Here is a 12,722-nt window from a genome sequence, read left to right on the forward strand (position 1 = left end):
TCAAAAGTACGAGATTTCAAACTTCCATGTGTTAATGTGGGTCGATCTACTAGAATATGTCTTCATTGTTCTCGTATTTTTGCTTCTATTAATCCCAAATGTTAACTGCCTTGGTGTAATTTTATTCCCACTCTTTAATGTTGTATTTTTAGCCTCTTTTCAAAGTCTGAATAGACCTCCTTGTCAAATTTCTAGGCATTCTGTTTGCTTAGGGTAAATCTTTCTCTTAGTTGTTAATGCCAAGGGCAAAGTGACCTCTTAAAATCAGTGCAGAGTCTCACTACACATTAGACTGAGCTCGTGGGGGCTGGAGCGAATCTCGTTTGTGCTCTGCGTCCCTGTGTGTCCAACAGCCTCGTGTACAATAGACGCGCAACAAAGATGAAGCTAGACGATGCAAAATAATTCAGCTTTACACCCATTCAGAAGTTTCAAATCGTTTTAGAGCACAGAACAGCCAAAGAGGAAAATACCATGTTTCCCCGAAAATAAGACCTAGCCGGACCATCAGCTCTCATGCGTCTTTTGGAGCAAAAATTAATATAAGACCCGGTCTTGTTTTAATATAATGTAAGACCGGTCTTACATAAGACCCAGTATAATACAATAACAATATATAATTAATACAATATAGTATAAAATAATACCAGGTCTTACATTAATTTTGCTCCAAAAGACACATTAGAGCTGATGGTCCGGCTAGGTCTTATTTTCAGAGAAACACGGTACTTCTTATTCTTACATTAGGAAGGCTTACCGTATTAAGTCTTCTTTTGGTTTTACCATGTAGGTCATTTGCTGTGCGAATGTGTTTTCTCTCTATTAAAACTCTGTTGGCATTTGGTACCAGATTGACGGTACCCCTTCTGCCCTCCATGCCTCCCAGATGTGTGTCTACAAGCAGACAGATACTGTGCCAGTCTGAGCTGGAGTCCTCACACCTGGAGCCTGGCCCTAAATGAATTGTCCAGGGGCCACCTCCGCCTACCCCCAGGCCCCACGCAACCATGCTCTTTATGACCAGGGATATTTAGATGAAAATAAGTAAAATTTGTGAAAACGTCTTAATGCTCCTAGCAGTTTCATAGTGATATTTACAGGAAAAATTGGTTTTGATATTTTAAAAATTATTTTGACTATCTGAATTGATCTAACTCCTTAATGGTCAAGAACAGATTAACTTGGTGGTACAAAAATGAAGGAGGCCACCAAGATAATTGTTAAGGAGTTAGAATTAGGATGTAAGCTTTTTTTCTGTTTTCACAAACTGCAGAAATTACTTCGTTTCTCTTTCTATTGGGCTCTCTCAGTTTTAAGTAGGATAGTAAATCTGCAGGTGGTGAAATATTTCATTGGGTATACTGGTTGTCAAAAAATGTTCTCCTAGTCTACCTTTTATACAAAGGTGTTTTTATTTATATTGTAAGCATACTAAATATAAAATGATGCTGCTTTGCAGCATAAGGGTATTGTCAAAAGAGAAAACGCATCACTTTCCTCATGTATTGCTGTGTATGTATAGTAGATCAATGTGCTGAGGCATTAATGAGTCTGCCCCCACCCCCAGATGCAATTAATTTAGCCTCTGCTCTTAATTGAGGATCCCTTTTTTTTATAATCCGTGACAGATGAAAATGAACTCAAATGGGAGGTTATATACAAGAGAGAATATCTGGGAAGCCGTTTCTAATTTCTTCAGCCTCAGAACTCTGGGCTGGGTGGTGGACCACGCCAAAGCTAGTCAGTAATGAAGGAAATAACAGTATAAGACTTGTATTAGAGTTATCATTAAATTCCTATTAACTCTACTATCCAGACATCTAGTCACCAAAAAGCTGGGAAAACAAATATCACATACAATAAAAGTCGATTTATATTCATTGAGGAATCATTGGTCTAAATTTTAGAATATTTTAAAAGAAGCATAGTTTTGTTAGCTTTGTTATATGCAGTATTTTTTTTTTTTTGAATTGCCAACTTAACTGTATTTTTAATAGTTAACACTCATTTGTAATTGGCTCATTATTCTTCAGTGAAAGTATTTGAGAACGTCTGGATCTTAGGTAAATTCAACGTTGTACATTGAGTGATCTCCCCTGCGTGTTTTCTCCTGTGCCTTATGGATCTGTATCTCAGGGAAAGACCACTGTCTGCCCGTTTCCTGATTCGGAAAGCTGGAGACATGCTTGATGCATTCTTCTCCCCCATCTGGCCCCCAGTAGTCATCACATTCTGATGTGATGTTTTCCACACGTCCCCTGTCTTGGTACCCACTGTCACTACCCTAGCCCAGGCCACCTACGTACCTTCAGCAACCTCCCAGCTATTCTTCCTGCCTCAGCTTTGTTCTCGTACAGTCTGTTTTCCATGCTGCATCCAGATGGTCTTTCCAGAAGACTGATAAGACCATGTCATGCCCTTCATAAAGCCTCCAACAGCTCCCTTTGCCTTTGGAGAAAGGCTGTCCTAATTTGCTTGGTTCTGAGGCCTTTCCGTATCTCACCCCAGCCTCCCTTTCCGGTCTCCCTTGTCACTACACCACTGTCTCACATAGTCTGCCGTCACACTGAACCTCTTCCAACCCTTTTGCCACCCACATCTCTACCGCAGCATGGGGGACCCTTGCCTGTCTTTACTAATCCTTCATTTCCTCAATGGCCTGGCACCTATTGAGTCTGTATTTGCTGAGTGAATAAATGAATGAATGATCTCGGTGTGGCCCCATGGGCCGGGCACCCCGCACACCCCATCTCGTAGTACTCGGGACCCACTGCTGGGATGAACAGTTGAGCCCCTTCCCCAACGAGAGCTCTGTGAGGACGAGGTCCGTGTGGCCTTGTTTGGTCTCAAAATTCCCTTGTCTCATATAGTACAGGCTTTTCCTCCTTTTAATCTTCAAGAAATTTGGAACCAAAATATCTAGGTTTACCACTAACTAGTTTTGTGACCTTGGACAATTAAATTAATTAAATCTCTGCTTCCTCGTATGTAAAGTGAGGATCAGAGCGTCCCATGAATTTGTCCCATGAATCAGATGTGTCCGGAAGTTACAAATTGCAAAGCACTGGGCAAGTACTAATCATAAGCATCAGGCACCAGTGACTCGGGCGGCCTGGGTTGAAAGTCTGAGAAAGGCGTTTCCTTGCTTCTCCCAGCACATGGTGACAGGCATGCGGCTGTCTTTGCCCTCAGCACTGATGCGGGCTTTTGCAGCTAAAACTCACAAGATTTGTGCAAGGAAAGGCCAGATATTTTGCCCCCACATACCATCTGGGTAATCAGTCTGATCCCTCCCCTGACTCTCATTTTCCCAATGATAGATGATGGCAGTAGCTGAGAGGGTTTTGTGGGGGTGGATGGGGACAACTTAGATGCATCGTCTGTGCCTCCAAATGTCGGGAGCCATGGTGGCAGGGAAGGGAGACGGAGCTGTTCTGCCAGCTGACCTGATAGCACAGCTGTGAGAGCTCTGGGGGGCCTGGGTTACAGCCTCGCACGGGTCATTAGTTTCTGCTTCCTCAGAGCAGTTCACATCATGAAGAGAAGCAGGCAGGCAAATAAACACTGGAGATATTAAAATGTAACCAGAATATTCTTTAAAATCAATTTTTCTCTCCAAATGGGACCCTGACACCTATTTGTGATGAGAAATCACTCTGCCTGTCCGCAGCCGGAGACTCTCAGCTAAGGTGGTGCTGTGCATGACCATTATTTCACACGTGGGGGAACAGCTTTTACTGAACCGGCTTGAAGAAACAAGGCAGTTATTCCGTGAATTTTTAACAGATGCCAACATGGAAATAAATTGTCCGTGTGCCAAAGGAAACACGTGCTTTGCTTTTTTGGTGGCTGCTGGAAGCTTGGGTGTTTTGTTGATGTCCTGACGATGCTGGAGCTCTGCCAGCTGCAGACGCACCTCTGATGGAGAAATCACATTTTTCTGTAATTGCTTCTCTGCTCTCTTGCTGTCCTGCATTAGCCTGGGCACTCGAGCTCTTTCTTTGCTGTTTTCTCTTTCATGGGTAGGTGAGCTATGGTTTGGGCTTCGTGCTTAACTCTATTTTTTCAACAGGAGTTAAAGTTTCTAATGCTTCTGTTGCAGAATTGGTTGCCTCATGTGAAGAGGGAAACAATATACAGTTGGAGACTAAGATCCATGTTAAAATGCCTTCCACTTTAATTTTCTGAAATTTCTTGTTTTTGTTTCCTTCTTTATTTGATTTCTAAATCAGTTTTCTACTACCTTTCAACTCAGGGATGTGTTTTCATTGGCTGGTTCTTAAATCCATCAGTGACTGTTTTGGACCTGTGACAACCTGTCATCGCCCATTTGGATCCATGGAGCTTTCCTTTCTGTTTTCCTGTATATCATCCCCAAATTGCCCTTAAGGCCTAAGTTTGCTTTTCAATTAAATATAAAGGTAAACTCTGTCTCTGTCTTGTCCAGTAAACAATTTTTCTTCACTCCGCCTGCATAAAAATATTCTGTATTCATTTCATCTCCTATATAGAAAATGTGATTTGTTTATAATGACTACGTAAGTCAACTGCTTTTAATGTTTTTTTTTTTTATCTGCTGAGGTTTAGACAGTAACACTGGATCTTTCTTTTCTATAAGAATTTTCTCTTTTTTATAAATAAGACAGTGATATAGCATTTTTTAAACAGGAAAAATATCCACTTAATAAACTACAAATAGTACAGTGCTGAAGAAAATATTTGAAAGTTCCTAAAACCTCACTTATTTAATAATAATACAGATAAATATCTTAGAAATGCTAATTCTCTCTTAGACCAGTTTTCCAAGATAGTAATTTTGCATTTTTAAAGAAAGGATTTTAAAAAAATGAGAAAAGAAAACCATTGGCTTAGTGTTGAACATAGGTCTCTATAGCAGGGATTGAAGCAGTCTTTTCCCTAACTTGACTTAACATGACTTATACTGCTGTGTAGTAAGAATAGATTGTTTGTCTAGGAATTTTCCATTGGTACTGATATAAATATCCATGGGCGAATGATCCTAAAGCAAACAGTCCTTAGCTGCAGACTCAGTGACTCCAGGTGAGGTCCTGGCAACCCCACCAGTCCTGCCTGTAGCTATTGGATACATAGAAAATAGCATTCAAAAAAGTATCAAATTATAATTAAATATCTAAATTAACACTATGTGAATTTGGAATACACTTTAAGGCAAGTTATTACCCTCTTACTAGGTGGTCGAAACAAGCCTGGCCAAGACGGGCTTACCACACGAGCTCCGGGGCTCCGTGACAAGGCCCCAGCCAAAGAGCAGGACTCCTTTCTCCTGGGCCAGCAACTTGAGCGTTTATAGCTGGAGAGAGAATAATCTTACTTCAGACTCTGGTCTCCCTTTAAACCCTACAAAGAACCCTAATGGGTTGATTCATCCATTGCACAAATGTTGATCAAGCTAGGTGTTGTGGGTGCTTGTGATCCAGTGGTAACCAAAAGTCAAGACGCTTGCTTTTACATTCAGAGTCTGTTCATGCACTTGACAGGAATCCTGATTTCTCCCTCCCGTCCTCCCTCTCTTCCTCTGTGCCTCCCTCTCTTCCTCTCTCTTTCTTAATAGGCAAACTCCAGGGAATCTGCCAGATCAGGAAGGATGTACAGTGAGACTCACACCACTCAGAACTAATCAGCACTGTAGTCGCTGGGTGTGTGGCCTGAAACTGACCAGCTTAGCTTTTCGGAGCCAAATAACGTGGTCAGCCAGTTATTTCTGGAAGTAGCTATCTGGAAAAGGGCACTGGTTTCTGGATAGTCAACTGAGCGAGGCAAGCTCCCCACCAGCTATCAGTGGCTGTGGTGGCAGAGGTGTGGGGCAGGCAGGCCCAGCACAGCGACACAGGGCTGCGTGCCGCCTGGGCAGGGCCACTGTGCCATTTGCCAGGAGGCTCCCAGCTGCAGCTTCGTCACCTCGGGGAATTAACCACACAGTCCAGGCAGTTGCAGCCCATTCTGTCTTTACCATGGTAACTGGTTTATAGGGGAGCCTGGCAAGGCAGGCTAGTTTGGAAACTTGGAGTCATTTAGACAGGAAATAAATGTTAGGTTATAAGAAAAAATAATATGAATACTAACAGTTATCACTTAGTGAGCCTCTCCTCTGTGTGCAGCGCTGAGCTGTATGCTTCACGTGCCATTTTCTCATTTAATCTTATGAGGCAGGCTTAGTTGTCATCCACATTTTTCAGAAAAGGTAACTTAGGCTTAACTATTAACTAGCTGAAGTCACCTGACGATAAGTGTGAATCCAGAATTTGAATTTGCAGTGCCAGTGGAGATGGACAGAGCAGATGCATGCGGCAGATACTTGGGTGATAGAAATAACCGTATTTCTGGTCCGTTGCAAGGCCGCTATGCTCACCACTATACCACCAACGCCTTGTATTTTCTGGTCTGTTGGGCTGTCAGCTGTCAGTTGTTCCTTCCTCAAATAGCTGCTTTCCTTTCCCCGGAAATTATTCCTCGAGTAAAGTATGAAATAAGGAACCAGGCCATCACATTTATTAAACTGTTTCCGTAAAGTAAAAGTAAATGGGATCTGAATGAAGATGTTTTCTTATTCATTAAAACTGTGTTTGTTTCCAATTCTGTGCCAGACACTTGGCTTGGTCCTAAGGAGACAGGTGCAGAGAGAGCATATTTAAAGCCTCTGTGCGCGGTGTGTGGAGAGACCGTGACACCAGTGAGCAGTGACAGTGTTACCTGCTGCACCTCAGCTGACACATGGCGATTCCCAAGCAGATGAAGGTGTCTGCTTTTCCGGAAGGCTGGAGACTGCCATGGGGGTCACAGGAGGCAGAGCCAGGAAAGACAGGAGCAGTGAACTTTCAGTAGAGGACAGTCTTACATTCTGTTTTCAGACCGTGCCTCCCACTAGTGGGTTTTTTAATTCAAAACAAATAAAATATCAAAGTGCATTGCACAATTGTTTTGTGAAACACGCAGTGTGCGTGTATGAATGCCACATGTGAATATATAAACATATACTCACGTATACACATTGAATCATCATAGAAAATATAGTTCTTAACTATGAATTGTGGTAAACAAAATGTTTGAAAGTTGCCTCAGCAAATTAACCTCTGTGGGCCTCAATGTCTTCATAGTTGTTTTGAAATTTAAATGAGCTAATAATGAACAAAGCTATTGGCACATAATATATGCTCATTAAAGGTCAACTGTTATTAGATCAATGACTACTAGCACATTGCCCGGAATGTGAGAAGTAGTCAGTAAATCTTTGTTAAGTGAATGAATGCACGGAGACTTGCAGGTCTAAAGCGACCTGGTGCCTGCAAGGAGGTAAGAGTGTCTGAGCGATGGGAGCGCCGTGGGTGCGCCATGATGAGGCTGAAGAAATAGGCGGGGCCAAATTTTGAAAAGACTTTATGCTGGGGTAGTAAGTTTGAACTTCATTCTGTTAAGCAATCGAGAGTCAGTGAGTAGTTCTTGAACAAATACTATTGACACATCCCTGAGAGATGAGAAAGGACGGGGGATTCATAGCGTAAAGTGAAGGCGCTGGCCTTGGATACAAGGAAAAGATTTTCTTTTTTTTCTCTTCTCAAAGGAGGAAAATCCTTAAGGATGGGGCATGGCTGTAGATGCAGGACGTTGTAAGAAGTGATGCTGCATTTTCCTGTTGTTTGTTGGCATTTAGCATCTGGGCTAGAAGAGGCCTTTGAGAAAGGGGTAAAATGTTAAACTAACCATTGAAAAGAGCTAACCAAGTAAAAGGGTGCCCCAGTGACTGCCAGGATTTGGGTGAACGCAGGAGCTTTCGCTTCCAAGAGTATAGGTTGTGACGTCTCCTTTGCTAGTCAGACGTACTTGTGTCTAAGTCGGATCTCAGAAGCTGTCTAGTTAAAGGAGTTGTCTGGGTCATCCCTACACATCGTTGCGGTCTCAGCTTAAGGAGGACGTTTTCAAGGAAACCTTCCTTGTCCGCAGGCTGAATTGGGTCCTCTTATATCCTCCTAGCACCTGTACTTTAGTTTCCTTGTCCTCATCACACACTCCTTGTAGTTACTTGTTGGATATTAGCTCCACGAGGGCAGACATTGATTGGCTCATTGTTTCCATCTCAGCGCTGTGCCTGGTGCCTGGTCCAATGCTTTGTAGTTTTAGTTTATCATTGTTCCCTGTTGATAGGTTTTAGTTTCTATTCAAATACATTTTAGTTCTTCCAGGATAGTGATCACATCTTTTCCCTTTTTTCCATGCTCTCTTACCACAGTTCCAGTAGAGCCAGAGTAAAACTGGGACATGCTGGCAGAAGACTGGGTAACATTATTGTGGATTGAGTTACCAGTGTGATAGCTTAGATCAGAACTCACACCGTGAATGAAAGACTCGTGGCATCACTAAAAAGGCAATAGTAATGGCTTTGTATAGCATTTCCATGGTGTTTTCCAGCTTAGAAAAGCACTTTTGCATATGTTTTCCGTATCTGACTGTCAGAACGATCTTGTAAGCCAGGACAGGAAGTGTATGTACTGTTTCGTACAAGAGAACCCGTGGATCCACATGGCCTGTTATTCCCACAGATGCCTGTGTGTGTGTGTGTGTGTGTGTTTCCTAGTTTCTCTGAGAATGAGCTTTTGCTCTCTTTTTTTCTTAAAGGGAAGCTCTGATTTTTCATATCAGAAATGTGATTCATTTGGAATGTGTTGGTACAAATGTTTGTGACTGTATACACATGTAATGAAGGACTCAAAAATAGTGTATCCATTTATATAAACCTTCTATGGATTTATGTTATGGATAAAATATATAAATCATATTTTCATACGGATTTTTTGGTAAGTCCTTTATATAATGTAAATAATAATCATTTAAATCAGTACTTTTTCCCAAAATTTGAATTTTCCATGTTAGATACTTACTTGGGGCATATAATTCCATAATACATCTAGAAGTTCAACATACTTCTATAATATGTAGGAAATTCATTTTATATTTTCTGAATTTCCCTTACTAGAAAGTTTGGTTTTCAAAACTCAGATGGCTTGTAACTAGAAAAATGTTACACCTTTTTTAAAAAGCAGCTTGACTCACTCAGCTGTCAGTTTTTCTGTTCACAAACTATGTTACAAGCTGACACTTTATAATAATTTTCTTAAAGAAGCGAAATACAATCAAATATAGAAATTTTTTAATTGAAATTTTATTTTGGAAACATTTCAGGAAACATTTTCAATTTATTTCATTCAAAATAAAGGTTAAAACAACACAAGGAATACCTCCAAATAAATATACATAGAAATTACAGATCTGAATTTGATTTTTCTAGAAAAAAATGTTTATGCCAGAATCACAGAAAATTAGAGCTACAAGTTCCCGTACAAATACTGCATGTCTTCCTTCTCCCCATTGAACAGCTGAGGAAACCGAGGCCAGAAAGGTTAAGTTAGGTGCTGCATTCTGCACAGCAGACACGGAAGGCCAAGGCCACAGCTGAACCTCATGCCCTTGCTGTTCTGCCATCCTGCCTCATTTGCTTCCCTTTTTTGAATATGTAATAAGAGTAATAGCTAATAATTATCGAAAACTTACTGTGTGCCAGGCACTGCTATACTTTCTTGCATGTCTTACCTCATTTAATCCCCACAACGACCGTATGAAGTAGACACAGCTTTCCTCATTTTACAGATGAGGAAACAATAATAGACATGCAGAGTTTTTATCTTTAGGGTAAAAAGTAGAAATACTTCTTGTTAAACTAACTTCTATCTTTTAACTTTACATCAGTTTGTTTAGATTATGATAGTCAATAACCTTTTAAATATATGGTTATATTCATAACAAGTGCTTTTTTAGTGGGATTACTGTGGGCATTTAATTGTGATTATATACTATGCATCAATTTATCTACCTGTCAACTGGTCTTCTAACCTTAGCCTTAGTCTCCTCCAGTCCTTTCTTCATGCTGCATATTACAGTAGAATTAGCTTTCAAAAGTGCAAGTCAGATCCCAGCACTTTCCTGCCAACACAGTGTATGGCCTATGCCAGTAAATCAGGCTGGAAGACAGGACTGCAGATACAAGAGCTTCAGAGACCTTTCGACGGTCTGGTAATAGGAGCTGTATCTGCAAGACGAAATACTTCACAGTTAACACATAGAGTCACCAACAGAACAATCAGCAAATGATATCCTTTCTAGAAAAGGAAATAAAAACAACTCCAGCAATTAAATGAAATGTTCAACTTTACTTGTGAAAAGAGAAATACAGAATCAAACACAAATTATAAAATATCTCTGAACGGATACACTGAAACACAATTTGCCTTTGGTGAGGGGAATTCAGTGGTAGGAGATGGGGATATACTGTTCTACCCTTTCGGGATTCATACACAGTTACGTGAGCACTGGGGTAACAAAGATTCTACATAGTTAAATTTAAGACAAATGTAGAAGTAACTAGCTTGTTCATTCTAGCTGGAAACTGCATCTGAATGTGTGAGGTATTCAGAAGTTAAAAGATATTCATGGTGGCTTATAAACCAGGAAATTGTCATCATTATCTCTTATACAGCACTTTACAGGTTACAGAACTTTTGTGCTTATCTCAGTTGATCTTACTTACAGCTTCTTTTTTTTTTTTCATTTTAAGATGTGGAAACTGAGGCTCAGATACATTTTGATTTGCCTGAGGTCACACAGCTAATTTGATCAGTACACACTGCACTGTATTTATTTACATGTCTGTTTTCCCTGTCAGGTTCTGAGCTGGTAACACAAACAAGAATATAATTTAGGCCTTTTGCTCCCAATTAGATGATTGTAGCTCAGAAAAGAGGGGAATTATGTCACCTTCTCCTTTCATTGTCTTGGGGGCTATCTGGGAAGGCGTGCACCTGACTGAAAATACAAACCAAGATTTCAGGAAGCTCATGGAACTGGTGCCATTGCAAAGCCATGAGGTGAAAAATCAGCTTTCCGATTTTTAACTTCTATAGACGGAGGTAGATTCCAAACCCCATACAACCTTGTCCCTGAGATGTGGAATTTGATGCTGTGACACATTTCATTTGGATTAGCTTTTAACATTCCACCTCTTTTGGAGTCTTTTCGCATACTTGCCTTTCTGCATGATGTCAGTGATCAGTGAGATGGTTCAAGCGGAACGTGACATGTGTGTTTGTAAGGACTGAGTGAACAGTCAGAAGTAACGTGCCCAAGTAAGAATCTTAGAACTCGTTTGAACAAACCTTAAGCCTATAGTAAGTGTCCCAGAGGCAACAGTAACTTAAGGACAAACTGTGTTATCAGAGGTTCTAAATCCTTCGGCATGGGCCCTTTCATGGTTGAAGTGAAATTTCATGCTAATTAAAGGACCTGTATTTTCCTTAACTAATGAAGAAGAAAGCAGTCATTCTCCGAAAAAAAAAGAAAAACCCACATAATCTATATGGAATTGAAACCACGCTTTTTATTAAACAGGACTCTATATGGAGCTCTTGAGAATTGTGTAGTGAAGCTTAGATAAATATTTCATGTAGCATTTTAAGATGCACTCATTTATAGTAATTTTAGTGCTCTGACTTTCTGTTTGTTTTCAGATTTGAAAAAGCAAACATTTTCTATGCTGATTTATATCTGGAAGCTGCCAATTGAGCCCAATTTCCTAAGGCTTATCTTTGTGAATAAATGAAATAGGATAATAAGGAACAGCTCTACGTACTTTTATGTCTATCTCTTTAGACAGAAGCAATGTTAAAAGATCTTTTTTTTTCTTACTGAGATGTAAACCACTTTGTAATTGCCCTGTCCCATGTAACCCCTAAATTTGAGCTGACCTTGGAGCCAGGCGTCTTTTTACCCTCCCGCTGCCTCAGTAGACTCTCTCTGGAAGCTTCTGCTCCGGGTTGTCCTCTGGAGTGGGCAGAAACCGGCTCCTCTCGGCACCCTCCGTGCACTGAGGCCTTCACCTGACACACGGGACCTCTCACCAACCCAAACTCCTGGGGTCTCCGAGCTGGTTTTCCAACTGCCCTTTGTTAGTATGCTGGTTTAACGAAGTTAGCTTTTTCTTAGATGCGTGTCTTGATTTGTCTAAATGAGTATTTCATAGCTCCTTTTACATACTTCTATTTTGATATCTCAGAGTAGTTTTCGATACCTACCTGTGCCACACCGTCTGCTGGGCACTGAGGATGCAACAGATGGAGCCCTTGCCATCGTGAGGCTTGTGTTTTAGTGGGGAAGATAGATGATAAGTGAACCAAAAGTAAAATCAGATGACATGTTATGAAAAGTGCTGTGAAGAAAAATGAGTAAGAAATGACAAGGGGCAGGGCCACTGCCGGCTCCTGGCAGTCGGTGGCCGGTCAGGGGAGGCAGACCTGACCTGGAGGATGAGAAGGAACTGGGAAGTGGAGGAGCATCTGAGGAGGAGAGCAGAGAGGACAAGGATTTGCTGAAGGAAAGAAGACATCCTCTAGGAGCTGTCAGAATGCCAGTGGACTTACCAGTGTAGTGAGGAGGGAAAAACATAGCAAACGAGGTTACAGTGATGGAAGCAGCGCCTCCCCACAGACAACCTCAGACGCCGTGGTCAGGTGTTCGCATTTTATTCCCAGGATCAGTGGGAAGCGTGGAAGGGTTTTGTGCAAGGGAAAGATATGCTCTAATTTCTTTTTTTTATTCCTGAAAGGTAATTCTGGCAAGTTTGTGAAATGTGAACCAAA

The 12,722-nt window shown here is 41.1% G+C and overlaps 1 protein-coding gene across 9 annotated transcripts in view; it reads left to right on the forward strand.

The window, feature by feature from the left end:
• The window catches only part of ARID1B (AT-rich interaction domain 1B), a 397,542-nt gene that overhangs the window by 313,197 nt on the left and 71,623 nt on the right, over positions 1 to 12,722 (forward strand). The gene's annotated exons all lie outside the window — the stretch shown is intronic.

The sequence above is a fragment of the Rhinolophus sinicus genome, linkage group LG05 (genome assembly GCF_036562045.2).
Source record: "Rhinolophus sinicus isolate RSC01 linkage group LG05, ASM3656204v1, whole genome shotgun sequence".
NCBI classification, from domain to species: Eukaryota; Metazoa; Chordata; class Mammalia; order Chiroptera; family Rhinolophidae; genus Rhinolophus; species Rhinolophus sinicus.